The sequence below is a fragment of the Rhea americana genome, unplaced genomic scaffold (genome assembly GCF_003343005.1).
Source record: "Rhea americana isolate MKP2758 unplaced genomic scaffold, rheAme1 scaffold_95, whole genome shotgun sequence".
NCBI classification, from domain to species: Eukaryota; Metazoa; Chordata; class Aves; order Rheiformes; family Rheidae; genus Rhea; species Rhea americana.
In genome coordinates, this window is record NW_028187144.1 from 2,114,783 (window position 1) to 2,126,026 (window position 11,244).

An 11,244-nucleotide genomic window follows, 5' to 3' on the forward strand; every position below is an offset into this window, starting at 1 on the left:
GTCCGCCAGGCTTGTGTGGGGATTTGCAGCCAAACCAGGAGGTATCTCACTCCACCTTGGTTGAACTATCTTGTGTTTTGCTTTCAGGGTCCTTAGCGCAGGGAGCGCAAGCTGAGCAAAGGCTACCTGGTCTTTTGCTGCAAAAAGAAAATAAAGGCAAATAGATGATTCAATTCAGTTTCATTTGGAGAGCTGTTTCTTCCCCTTTGTTGCTGTTTTTACCAGACCAAGGCTGTAATTCTCTTGAAATCAGCAGCATGCCACCAGAGAAGGGTTAGMGCAATGATTTCAGTTTTTATGTAACATTCCCAATACCCAGAGACTGAGCRCTTTAGAAGAGAATAAACAAAATGAAGTAAGCTGTTTGTTCAGCATGTTCCAACACCCATCCATCTGCCTCGCTTTGTAGTCAGTCCCTCAGCCACAACTTTTCTTGTCCGCAACTGTCAAAAATATGACTCATTTGTCACATAATAGACCAGAGGGAAAGCAGAGAAGTTTTTATACATAACAAAGCTTTCTCTTGCTCAGGATCTCCTGCATCAGCTCTTATTTTACTTCTTATTATAAAGAATGACATAATGAAAATACACTTTTCCTAGCTTTAGTTAGCTGCGGCAGCACTCACGCACCATCTCCRCCGTGATTAGTTCTGCTTGGTTCTTCACTGCACCTGGCAAACAAAGTTTTGGCGTGGCTAATTTTAGGATAAGTAACCACCACATTTGTCAAATTCTCAGACGTGATGGATGGCGGGAGTCTAAGGTAAGTGTTATCAAAGTTTATACAATTAGTGAATTTGGTGAAAGGAGGGGAAGTCTYGTCCTCTCTACCCAGATGTGGATAGCATGGTCTCATGGCCATACAGTGTCAAGGCCARTGTGGATGTCTAGCAGCAGGTGTGCAGCACAGGGCTGTGGAGATACAGGCTTGTGTTCAAGGGACTTTGAATTCAGAAGCCACCCAAAGTGGCGACAGAGGCCAAAGCATACCCCCGGGTGGCTCTGCCACAGATTGAATCTGCGTTATGTCACCATAAACCCCTATTCCCCCGCAGCTGAAGCAGTTTCCGTGGGAAGGGTCCATGTAGCCTGTCCAACGGGTGTCGTCTGCAGTATGGGTTTGGGTGGTTGCTCATTTTCCATGGAGTCTGCTACGTTCTGCTCACAACACCACCGACACTGCAATCCCTTGAAATACTTTTTATTGCCAGGCTAAGGCTGTGTTCTGTTAGAGCAACAGCACAGATTTCCCTGCTCTGGCTTTATACATGCAAGACTGTTTTAGCAACACGTCCCCTGGCTGCTAGACAATAAGCAGAGCACACAGCAGGCTGTCAGAAGATTCCCCAGTTCAGATGAAATCTCACAGCTTTTTTCATGCACATATCCCACTTTCCCACAATGAGACCCTCATATGCATCAAACATCTCTGCTGAGAGAATCTCACAGTTAYGAAGACCGACTTCCCTACTCTGAGAGCATCACATGCATGAATCAAGAATTCATTCAGCTTAAGCAGTAAATACTGCTTATGGCAGACAATCGGGAAGAGAAGGGATAAGTATAAAATTGAGACTTCCTTTGCCATAGCAATTCTCCCCATTCTCTCCTTTTTTTTTACTTCTTTGCAAATAGATGAAAATGCAGTTTGGCCAGTTTTATTCCTCCATGTGTTTTATTGCATTCCACTTTGCGTGAATTGAGTGAGCCAATTGCTAGCAATGAGGCTGGTCACCACTGCTGTGTAAGAGCGTGTGGGCAGGAGGACACCATTCTCTTCTGCAGGAGGGTGCCAACGCAGCAAAGGTCTTCCTCTTCCAGGACTCTTTGAGGACCATTCTATTGACAAAGTGGCAATAAGGAAAGGAGGAGGAAATAAGCACCTCTACAGGGACGTGTTGATGCTGATGGCACAGGCTCACCCCACTTTTAGCATCCTAGGAAGGCAGATCCTTACCTGTGCTGCTCATGAGCATTAGAGTGCCAAGCAGTTGTTGGGGGAGACCCAGCAAACCCAAATGCAAAGGTGGAAAGAGCAGTAAAAACACATAAAGACAAACAAGGTGCCACTTCCCAGCACCAGGGACAGGGACATGCCCACACATGTGGCACAGCTGGAATCCTAGGGGGAGGGAGGTGCTCACCAGTGCAAAGGAAGTCCAACTATTTTGGTGWCATCTCTGATGGACAGATTGATGGTTTTGCATTTCTCAAGGGCAAAACCAATGAGAAATGTGACTTTTCTTAGTTACTACAATCTCTAGTATTCATGCACAGGACTTGAGCTGAGCAGTACAATGTCAGATTAGATTGAAATGCTCATTAACTTTGCCTTTTTGTCTTTTTGTAAGACTAAAGATATTACAGGAAGATATGGGTTTATGTAAGGGGGAAGCAAGAAATAAAATTTGTGTTCTTTAAAATTAAGGCAGCTATCTACCTTTTGGATCTTAATGTGATTTGACAGAACTACATGATGCAATTTCCAGAAAACATCACTCCATGCAAAGCTCCAAAGAACACCACCTTTAATATGCCTTTTTCACTTCATTTACTCTCTCTGTGCATCAGTCTCCCAGGCATCTCTTAAGCAAGACACTAGGTATAATTCAGCAAGACTGTAGGTATAATTCCTATAGGTTACCTAAATTACTTCTGTCAAATTTCTGTCAACAYCTATATCATATTAGCACCATTATTTTATAATTTAAACCTTTCATTCCACTACTAATCAAAGGCATTCCTAGCAAACAACCCAAGTGTTCTAACTTAATAACAGTATCATGTCTTTACTTTCCTTTTTAATAATTAAACATGGGCACTATAACTTCTGCAGGTAATAGAACATTTTCTACATATCAGTATAGCAAAATCAGTCTCTTATGTCAAGCAGATTTCTTAGGTCTAAATTTTCTCTACCTGCATCTCTGCAAAGTTTAAATACTTCAGTAGGGTTCAGCAGCATCATGTACAATATCCTCCAGCTACATCCACAGAAAATTCTGTTCCCCTTTGACAGGCAATCCTGAAAACATCTGCAGGGATAAGCAAATTGGCTGTTGGAGTGGTATACTCCCACTTTAGTGTGGAGTTTTCTGTTTAGTTTTCTGTTTTTCATTTTTCATCTCTTTAGTGCACAGATCCATCACTTGTACTGCTGAAACATATTAGAATTAGAATTGCAAGACTGCAATGCTAAAATTAGCCAAAAGCTGAAAGCACAATTTTACTATGTCAAGAGTTTGCAAATGGGTGATAGAGGCTCTTTACTGTTTGATATGATAAATTGGAATAAAGTTAATGCAATATTTAATGAGTTTCCTTTGCTTCAGCATAAGAAATTTTAGCCACAGTCACGATTCTTGTCTATAAAAATACCATTCAAATTACTTTTGACTATTTTTTTGAGATATCATATGCAATGTTTGTAGGCCATAGTCATAGAAACACATATGTTTTGCTCTGCAAGAGAAAATAGAAAGCCAAGAAAGGCCAGAATTAGTCAAAATGCTCACTTCGTCTGGTACTGTGTCTGTGACAGTGGCCAACCAGGGGTGTCCATGGAGCAGTTCAATAAAGAGCCAGTTAGGTAGTGATGATTCTGGGAAGCATCGCTAGAGCCATCAGTAATTCATGCCTAAGGATTTGCGGCAGGACAATTGTCCTGAGATTTAATATCCTTTCATTGCTTTCTCTTCCATGAATTTGTCCAGCTGCTTTTGAACCCACCAGTTTCCCAGCTTTTGGCAACCTCCCCATCTTGCACAAAGGTTCTATTGCTGAACTGCTTATTATAGGAAATATTTACCATAGAATTAGGTCTATATGTGTGCAGTGGAACTACATGTGTGAAAAATCACATCGCCTTGCCTGTTTTGAACCTACTGCCTACCAGTGGGATTTTTTTTTTTTGGATACTCTTTACTTCTTTTATTGACAAGGAGCAGGAATAATTGCTACTTCTTTCATGCAAAGTGAGGAATGGCTGATTTGGAACAAGGATCTATCCAGGCCAGTGTCCTACCTCCAACAGGGGCTGCACAGACAAATGCAAGAACAAAGCAAATGTAGATGGTACTTCCCCCTTGTATTCTCCCAGCYTGCAGCTATTTCTATCAGAGGGATTTCCAAACATGGCATGGTCTACTTAGCAACATTAGCAGCTCTCCAAAGGGCTTGTCCTGTCTCTCTTTGAACCTCCATAAACTTTTTGCTTTCTCAACATGTTTTGGCAAGAAATTCTGTAGGTCTATTATCCTTTTCATGGAAAACATTTCCTTTCATTTATCCTGAATCTGACTGGCACTGACTTTGCTTTATGGCCCCTTGATCCTGTGTGGGAAGACATGTGGCATTTGGAAGACAGGATACAGSTCTGTGGTTTTACCATATGTGAAAGTTTTCCTTTTATTTCCAAACTGGAKGTAAATACTGTTGCTGTGCATTCACCCTTCCCATGCCACTGTAGATGTCTGTCACATATGCCTGTGTCAYCTGTTCTGCTGGATGAAGAGTCTCAGCCTATGCACTCACTCATTGTGTGGAAGATGGATTGCAAGCCTTGGTCATTTTTTGTTTCAAACCTTATCCAGTTCTTTTAAATCCACTCCAATCAGGGGAGCTCAGTATTGTGCAGAACATTAAAAACACTAGTGCATTATGGATTTAGACAGTGGCTTAATTATATATGCTTTTTTTTGGTCTGCTTTTGAGCTCCAAGATGAAGTTTTCATGCTACCTTTCATTTTTGAGAGGTAGCAGTCAACTCAGAGCCTATTATCTGTTTATAAAAGTAGAGTCGTTGGACAAGGGAACTTCTAATGTGCATCATTTTACATGTCTCCACTGAATTTCTTTTGCCATGTAATTGTTCTGTCATTCAGACTCCTACAGTGCTTTTGTAGTTCTTCCCAGTCAACCCATATCTCTACTACCCTGAAGAACTAGCACCATCTTCAAGTTCTATCACCTCACTTTTACCTTCTTCTCTAGATTACTTATTGATCATGTTGAGCAGTAGTCCTAGCAGAAACCTCTGAAACACCTCAGTGGCGATCTTTTTTTTTTTTTTTTTTTTTTTTTTTTTTTTTTTTTTTTTTTNGCTGTGAAGACTGACCATTTGCTTTTACCCTCTATGTCCTGATTATCCATGCAAGAATCTTCCCCGTTATCCTATGGTGGCTAAATTTCTTTAAGGCTCTTTGGTGAGGAGCTTTCTTGGAAGTCTTTTGAACACTTTAAGTATGCTGCATCAGCCAGATCTTCATTTACATGATTTGTCACTCAGAGACCTCCAATATGCTTGTATGATACAATTTCCCATTACAAAAATTCTTCCCTGTATGTCTAGTTTATCTGTATATCCTCAAAATTTCTTTAATATAGTTTCTACTATTTTGCTCAGTACGTGTCACGTTTCCTAATTAGTAATTTCATTTTTCACATTAACCACCTTCCATGTCTTTGGTTATAAGACAGCTCTAAGTGCAAAGTAATACATCACAGTGAGAATTTCAGTCATTTCCACCTGGAGCTCCTTTGGTGCTCCAAAGGGATGAAAACCACCAAGTAAGGAGACTTGTTAATGTTAATTCTGTCAGTTTGTTCCATGAATTTTTTAGTTCAAACTAAGACATGCCCCGTGATAAATCCTCTTCAGATAGAGTTATCCAAACTCTTCTTCAGTGAGCAGATGTAAAAAAGTACAAATACATTTGTTTTTAATTCCTGTGGCTTTTTTTTCCTCTGCCTCTTTCATTGACTTACCTTACCAACCCTTTGGTAGGCTTCCTGTTCTTGGTATGTTTGAAAAAGGTTTTATTAATAGTCTTCATGCTTCTTGTAAATAATTGCCAGGATTCTTTGGAATTGGGGGAGTTTAGAAGGGGGTCTTTCGACCTGGTTTGCTATGTTTTTGTGCTTAATTACAGCTCTATAGACCTTTCCAGTAACCCAGTTTGGGCACAACTTCATCCTTTTTAAGGATGCCTTCTTATTTTTAATAGCATTCCTTTCAGTCATGTTTATTAATGTTGGTTTCTTTTGGGCTCTCTCAAATCTTTTCTTGTTAGAGGAAGGCATTTTCTCTTCCCTGCACTATGGTATCTTTAAGTGGTTCCCCCAGTGTGTGAAAAGATTTAATTTTGCCCTTGAAAACATCTTCTTAAAAAGTGTCCTCACATATGTGTAGTTCTCCTTTTTAAAATTTAGCATCTATAAGGGGTTTTTGATTGGTTGATTGGTTAGTTGGTTGGGTTTTTTTGGCTTTTATTGATCTTGAAGAGGTTTTAAATCCAAGTACATCATGGTCATGATTACAAAATGGATCTTCCATGGTAATATTAACTATATACTAATATAGTTCCTTCATAAAGCTATGGACAACCTGTTCTATTCGACCCTGCTTTGAGTAGGGAGGTTGAACTAGGCAATTTCCAGAGGTACTTTGATGCATCTTTTATGATTCTATGATCCTGTAATATAATGTAATAATAATGTAATTATTTTATTTAATAATGTATGTATTATATTGCAAATAYTACATATATGCAATATACACATGTATATGCAATTATGTATGGCATATATGCAATATAATGTAATAATAAATCTCTATATAATATATAACAATAATAGAAAATGGTGTAATATGAATATAATCACACTCATAGTGTAATAATACAATACTATATGTCGATATTATATAGTTCCTTCATAGACTTGGAATTTCAGTACACAAAGATTCCATGTTATTTTTTGAACATGTAGTTAACATGATTAAAGCTTTCTCTTACATATAGTAGAGCTCCTCTATCAGCACAGGTGTCCCCATCTTTCCAGAACACTTTGTGCCCTCAGCCATCATGGGCACCATCAGGTTTCTGATATGCCTGTTATGCTGGTATCCTCATTCAAATTTTCCATGCCAGTTCTCTGTCTCATTTCCTAGCTTTCTAGCATTTGTGTCTATTCTTAGGTTTAGGATTTCTTTTCTTTGCTGCTTGAATGGCATTCTGTTTATTCTGGCTGTTTTTCCCCATTTCCTATTTGAATGTAGCAATATTCTGTCCTGTCCTTTACTCAGCGGTACAGAGCTCCCATGACATTTCCTCTAGCAGATGCTACATCTCAAGCCATGCACACCTCAGTTGAGACACTGATCTGTGATATTCTTAAGCTGAAACATCAGCTGCACAATTATCTTATGGTTCAAATGAAATCCATTTGTTGTTTTATTCTGGAAGTATCCTCTGTTCCTGATGAAGGTTTACACCTCCCTTTTATACCATTTTCTCAAACAATTATTGGAACTATGTCGGCGACTCTTTCTAATTTGGTACAAGGCACCAGGAGCRTTTTGAACTGTGCAGCCAGAGAAATCCCAATCTTCAGCCTCCTATGGAACATGAATTACAAGTACCAACTCTTCTCCAACATTTCCTAGAAGCCTGTTCAGACATTTTGAGGTTCACATGGCAAATAAATCACCATTATGAGCTCAGGGATTTATAAAACTGAGTATCAAACTACCCRTTGCTACTGCTTTCCTCCTGCACAGGAGAGGACAGGACCTCTGGCTCCYGTGACTTATCTTCTCTGTGAGCAGCCTAATTCTGAGGTATAWGGGGGAGCAGCACTATTCCATTTAGGAAGGGAAATAGAGCACTGTGTTCCAGTGCACATCTGGAAAAAAGTCCAACTTCCTTTGATTTCCAGTTAAAGGTAGAAATAGTTCAATATGAAGTTACTACTGAAGGATTTAATTATGAACTTAATTAAGGACTTAATTCTTTAACTTAAAGATGAGGGGATTAATCTGCACRTGAAAGGAATATGCTTGATAGAGAAGAATTTGTTCTTATTGAAGCACTGGGAGGTCATACTTGGTCTGTGCTGGAAAGGAAATGCCTTCCTGTGTGAGGTTAAAACTACATATAAAAAAGCAGAGAAYCACTAGAAATTTTTAAGAGAAAAGATTTCTGTAGGGTTGCAAGGGGCCTTCATGAATCTCATTAAAAAGCAAGAGAATTTGGAGGGAAAAATGAATTTTTTGAGCAGTATAAGATTAATAATTCAGATATGTTTAGTGTTTGTCAGACCCAAGCTCAAAAGGCTCGTAAAGTAGACAGAGCTCTCTTGCAGTGGCTTCACTAATCCATGAGTAAACACAGGCTCAACTGCAAAGTACCTGGACCCGTGCTAAGAGTGGAGCTGGCAGTGTTGAGGAATTCTATTGCAGGAGCTACTGTTTACTCACAGCAGTGATGTCTGTTTATTTGTCAGAACATTTGGGAATCTATTAATAGAGCGAGGACAGAAATACAAAGAGATGGATTGCTACTAATCCAGATATTAAAAAAAAAAAAAAAAAAAAAAAAAAGAAGAAGAAGAAGAAGAAGAAGAAGAAAAGAAAGAGAGAGAGAGAGATTTCAAATGCTTGTTTTACCTCCAGGGCCCAGGGTGGTGTGGCTGGGCTTGATGAAAACATGGATGCTATCATTTGAAATAGGCCTGGGAGAGGATGAGGCCTTTGGTGCCTTGGTTAATTCAGAAGGAGGAAAAGTCAGGCTCTTTGAAGGTTGTCTTGGGTTTGGGTATCCGTTTGCTGCATTAGTTAAAAAAAAAAACTGTCCCTATCAGGACAAAATATGAGGATGTAAATCATTGCTGGTGARCCGTTAAATAAAGAAACAAAGAAAAGATGTGTTTTTTAACAGATCTCACTCAGCTGTGGGAAAGGTATCAAAAAAAGTCTATGTTAGGTAAACAGGAGTACAAAAATCCCAGCTAGGAAGTAAGATTGAGAAGTGAAGGATAGCTGTTGTGCAACAGGAGAATGGAGGCCCTGAGAAAACAGCCAAGTGGAGAGAAAAGCCGAGAAAGTATCACTGGAGGGTTGAGAAAATCAGCCCTTCAAGTCGATTCCACCACCATGCAGTGGACATTGCTGTTGGCTTCTAGYTGGCTGGGGGAATGCATGGCAATTGGCCAGGACTGGGTACACTGGGATAATTCAGAGAGCAAAGAAATACCTTCATCTTCTGAGAGAGGGGAAAACTGACTTCAGAGTGATCAGGGTAGAGTTCCTCTTGCAACTGATCCCTGGGGTCTTCCCAATGATGGATGAAAAGGGACAACGATCTGCTGATAGCAGATAACGATGGCTTTGTGTATTTAAGATTTGATAGGAGCAGTAGAGACAATAGCAGTATTTACAGGAGAAAAAAATATCTTGGATGTTATCTACTAGGAAAAAAAATCATTGGGAAATTGGCAAATAGACACCCACGGGAAGAGCAAGAGTTTGTGAAACAACTATTTTAAGAAATATGGGTTACAACTGAACGAGTAAAATAATGCAAGCTTAGAGATGTTCCCAGCCACAGGAAACATTCCCAGTGTCATATGGTTGATATTGACACTATGATCTTCAGTGTCAAGTCATTAAAGCAGTCCCAGGCATGGCTTTGGCCTGGGCAACCATGTAGTCTCCTAAGCAATTTCCTTGCATRATTTAGAAGTTACTGAACCATTTGCAGTAGGTATTTTTGAAGAGACAGAGGGTCAGAGAGATTGAAGRGGTGGAAGTTTAGCAGTACAGACTTGGGCCATTCGGTTCAGTGTTAGAGAATGGTTCAGCACTCTTACAGCTAATACAGCTGTAGCCATAGAGAGGGCAAAAGATCTGCAAAATGATCTGAGGAAAAAGTAGGAATGACTAAAACCCATTAYAATACACTCATCTCTCTGATATTTCAGAAATTCAGACAAAGTCTGCTTGATAAATAGCAGATTTCCAAGCAAATCATAAATGAGAGCGTGAGAAAATAGACGGATCTGAATTGAAAAAAAAAAAAAAAAGGTCGTCAGCCACAAAAACAATTTTAGCTGGCTCCTGAAGTGGGGAAATGATGTTGAAAGATATGCCAACAATTATCTATAATGCAGAGGAACCAGTACTGATTGCAGGGAAGTAAACCTTCATATTTTAAGTATAAATATCTGGCTGATATTTCAGAAATTCAGACAAAGTCTGCTTGATAAATAGCAGATTTCCAAGCAAATCATAAATGAGAGCGTGAGAAAATAGACGGATCTGAAATTGAAAAAAAAAAAAAAAAGGTCGTCAGCCACAAAAACAATTTTAGCTGGCTCCTGAAGTGGGGAAATGATGTTGAAAGATATGCCAACAATTATCTATAATGCAGAGGAACCAGTACTGATTGCAGGGAAGTAAACCTTCATATTTTAAGTATAAATATCTGGCCCAAGGTGTAGACTGGAAAGAGATTTTGCACTACAGCTGCCGCTCAGGCAGGGCATCCATGATTCAGCAGTAAGAGGAACTGAAGCATTTCCTACTAAGGGGAAAAGAGAGAAAGTCTGTGCTGAGATGCCTGAGAGAAGAGAGATGCCGAGAAAGGAGTTGTTTTTGTAGGAGATGTTATTAAATTGTACCTCAAATGAATGGGGATGAATGAATTAGCCAGTAAGTCCATATTCCCTTTTACCCTCAGTGTAATGAACACACAGACGCCATCAGGACTATATGAACTGTGTTTGGTTTCAYAGCAGGCAGAAAAAAGAACAGTATCAGAAAATTAATAGACATATTCTAGCTAATACACTGACTGCATGTTTACACTTTATTTTCGGTAACCCAGCCGCTCCCATCTGTTGGCAAAAGAACGTGCTTGGAATCTAGCTAAAGAACGACTATGAGGTGCTCTGCCAAATCATTCTTGGGAACAATTTGCCTGAGCCAAGGCTACCTATGGATTTGGGGTGAGCAGGATATCCCAATGCCACTACCAAAGAATGCATAAGGGGAAGTGACAGCTACTGTGACAGGCCACCCACCTTTGGCTCTCCAGTTTGAATAAAAACAGGTACGGTATGTATGGCCCAGCAGGCCATATGTAATCTCCATTTTGACTCTAGAGCAAGGCTTGAACTCATACTTCTGTATCTTCACTTCCGTTGGGTGCTACAGTGGCATTTCACTAATCAAGGCTCTATGCGCAAGGCTGAGTGCACAAGGTGCAGTGTGCTTTCTTAGGCACATAAAATTATCAAAGATTTCCTTAAAATGCTGAAGGGCCTACTTGAGTTATTTGAGATTGCATCTGACCTTGAGGGGCTGGGCTTCTTGTTCTAGAACAAATCTTTTTTACCTCCTGAAATCCATCCAGATAATTTTTTGCTGAAGACTGGTTGTCCTTAGCAACTTATTACCAAAAGC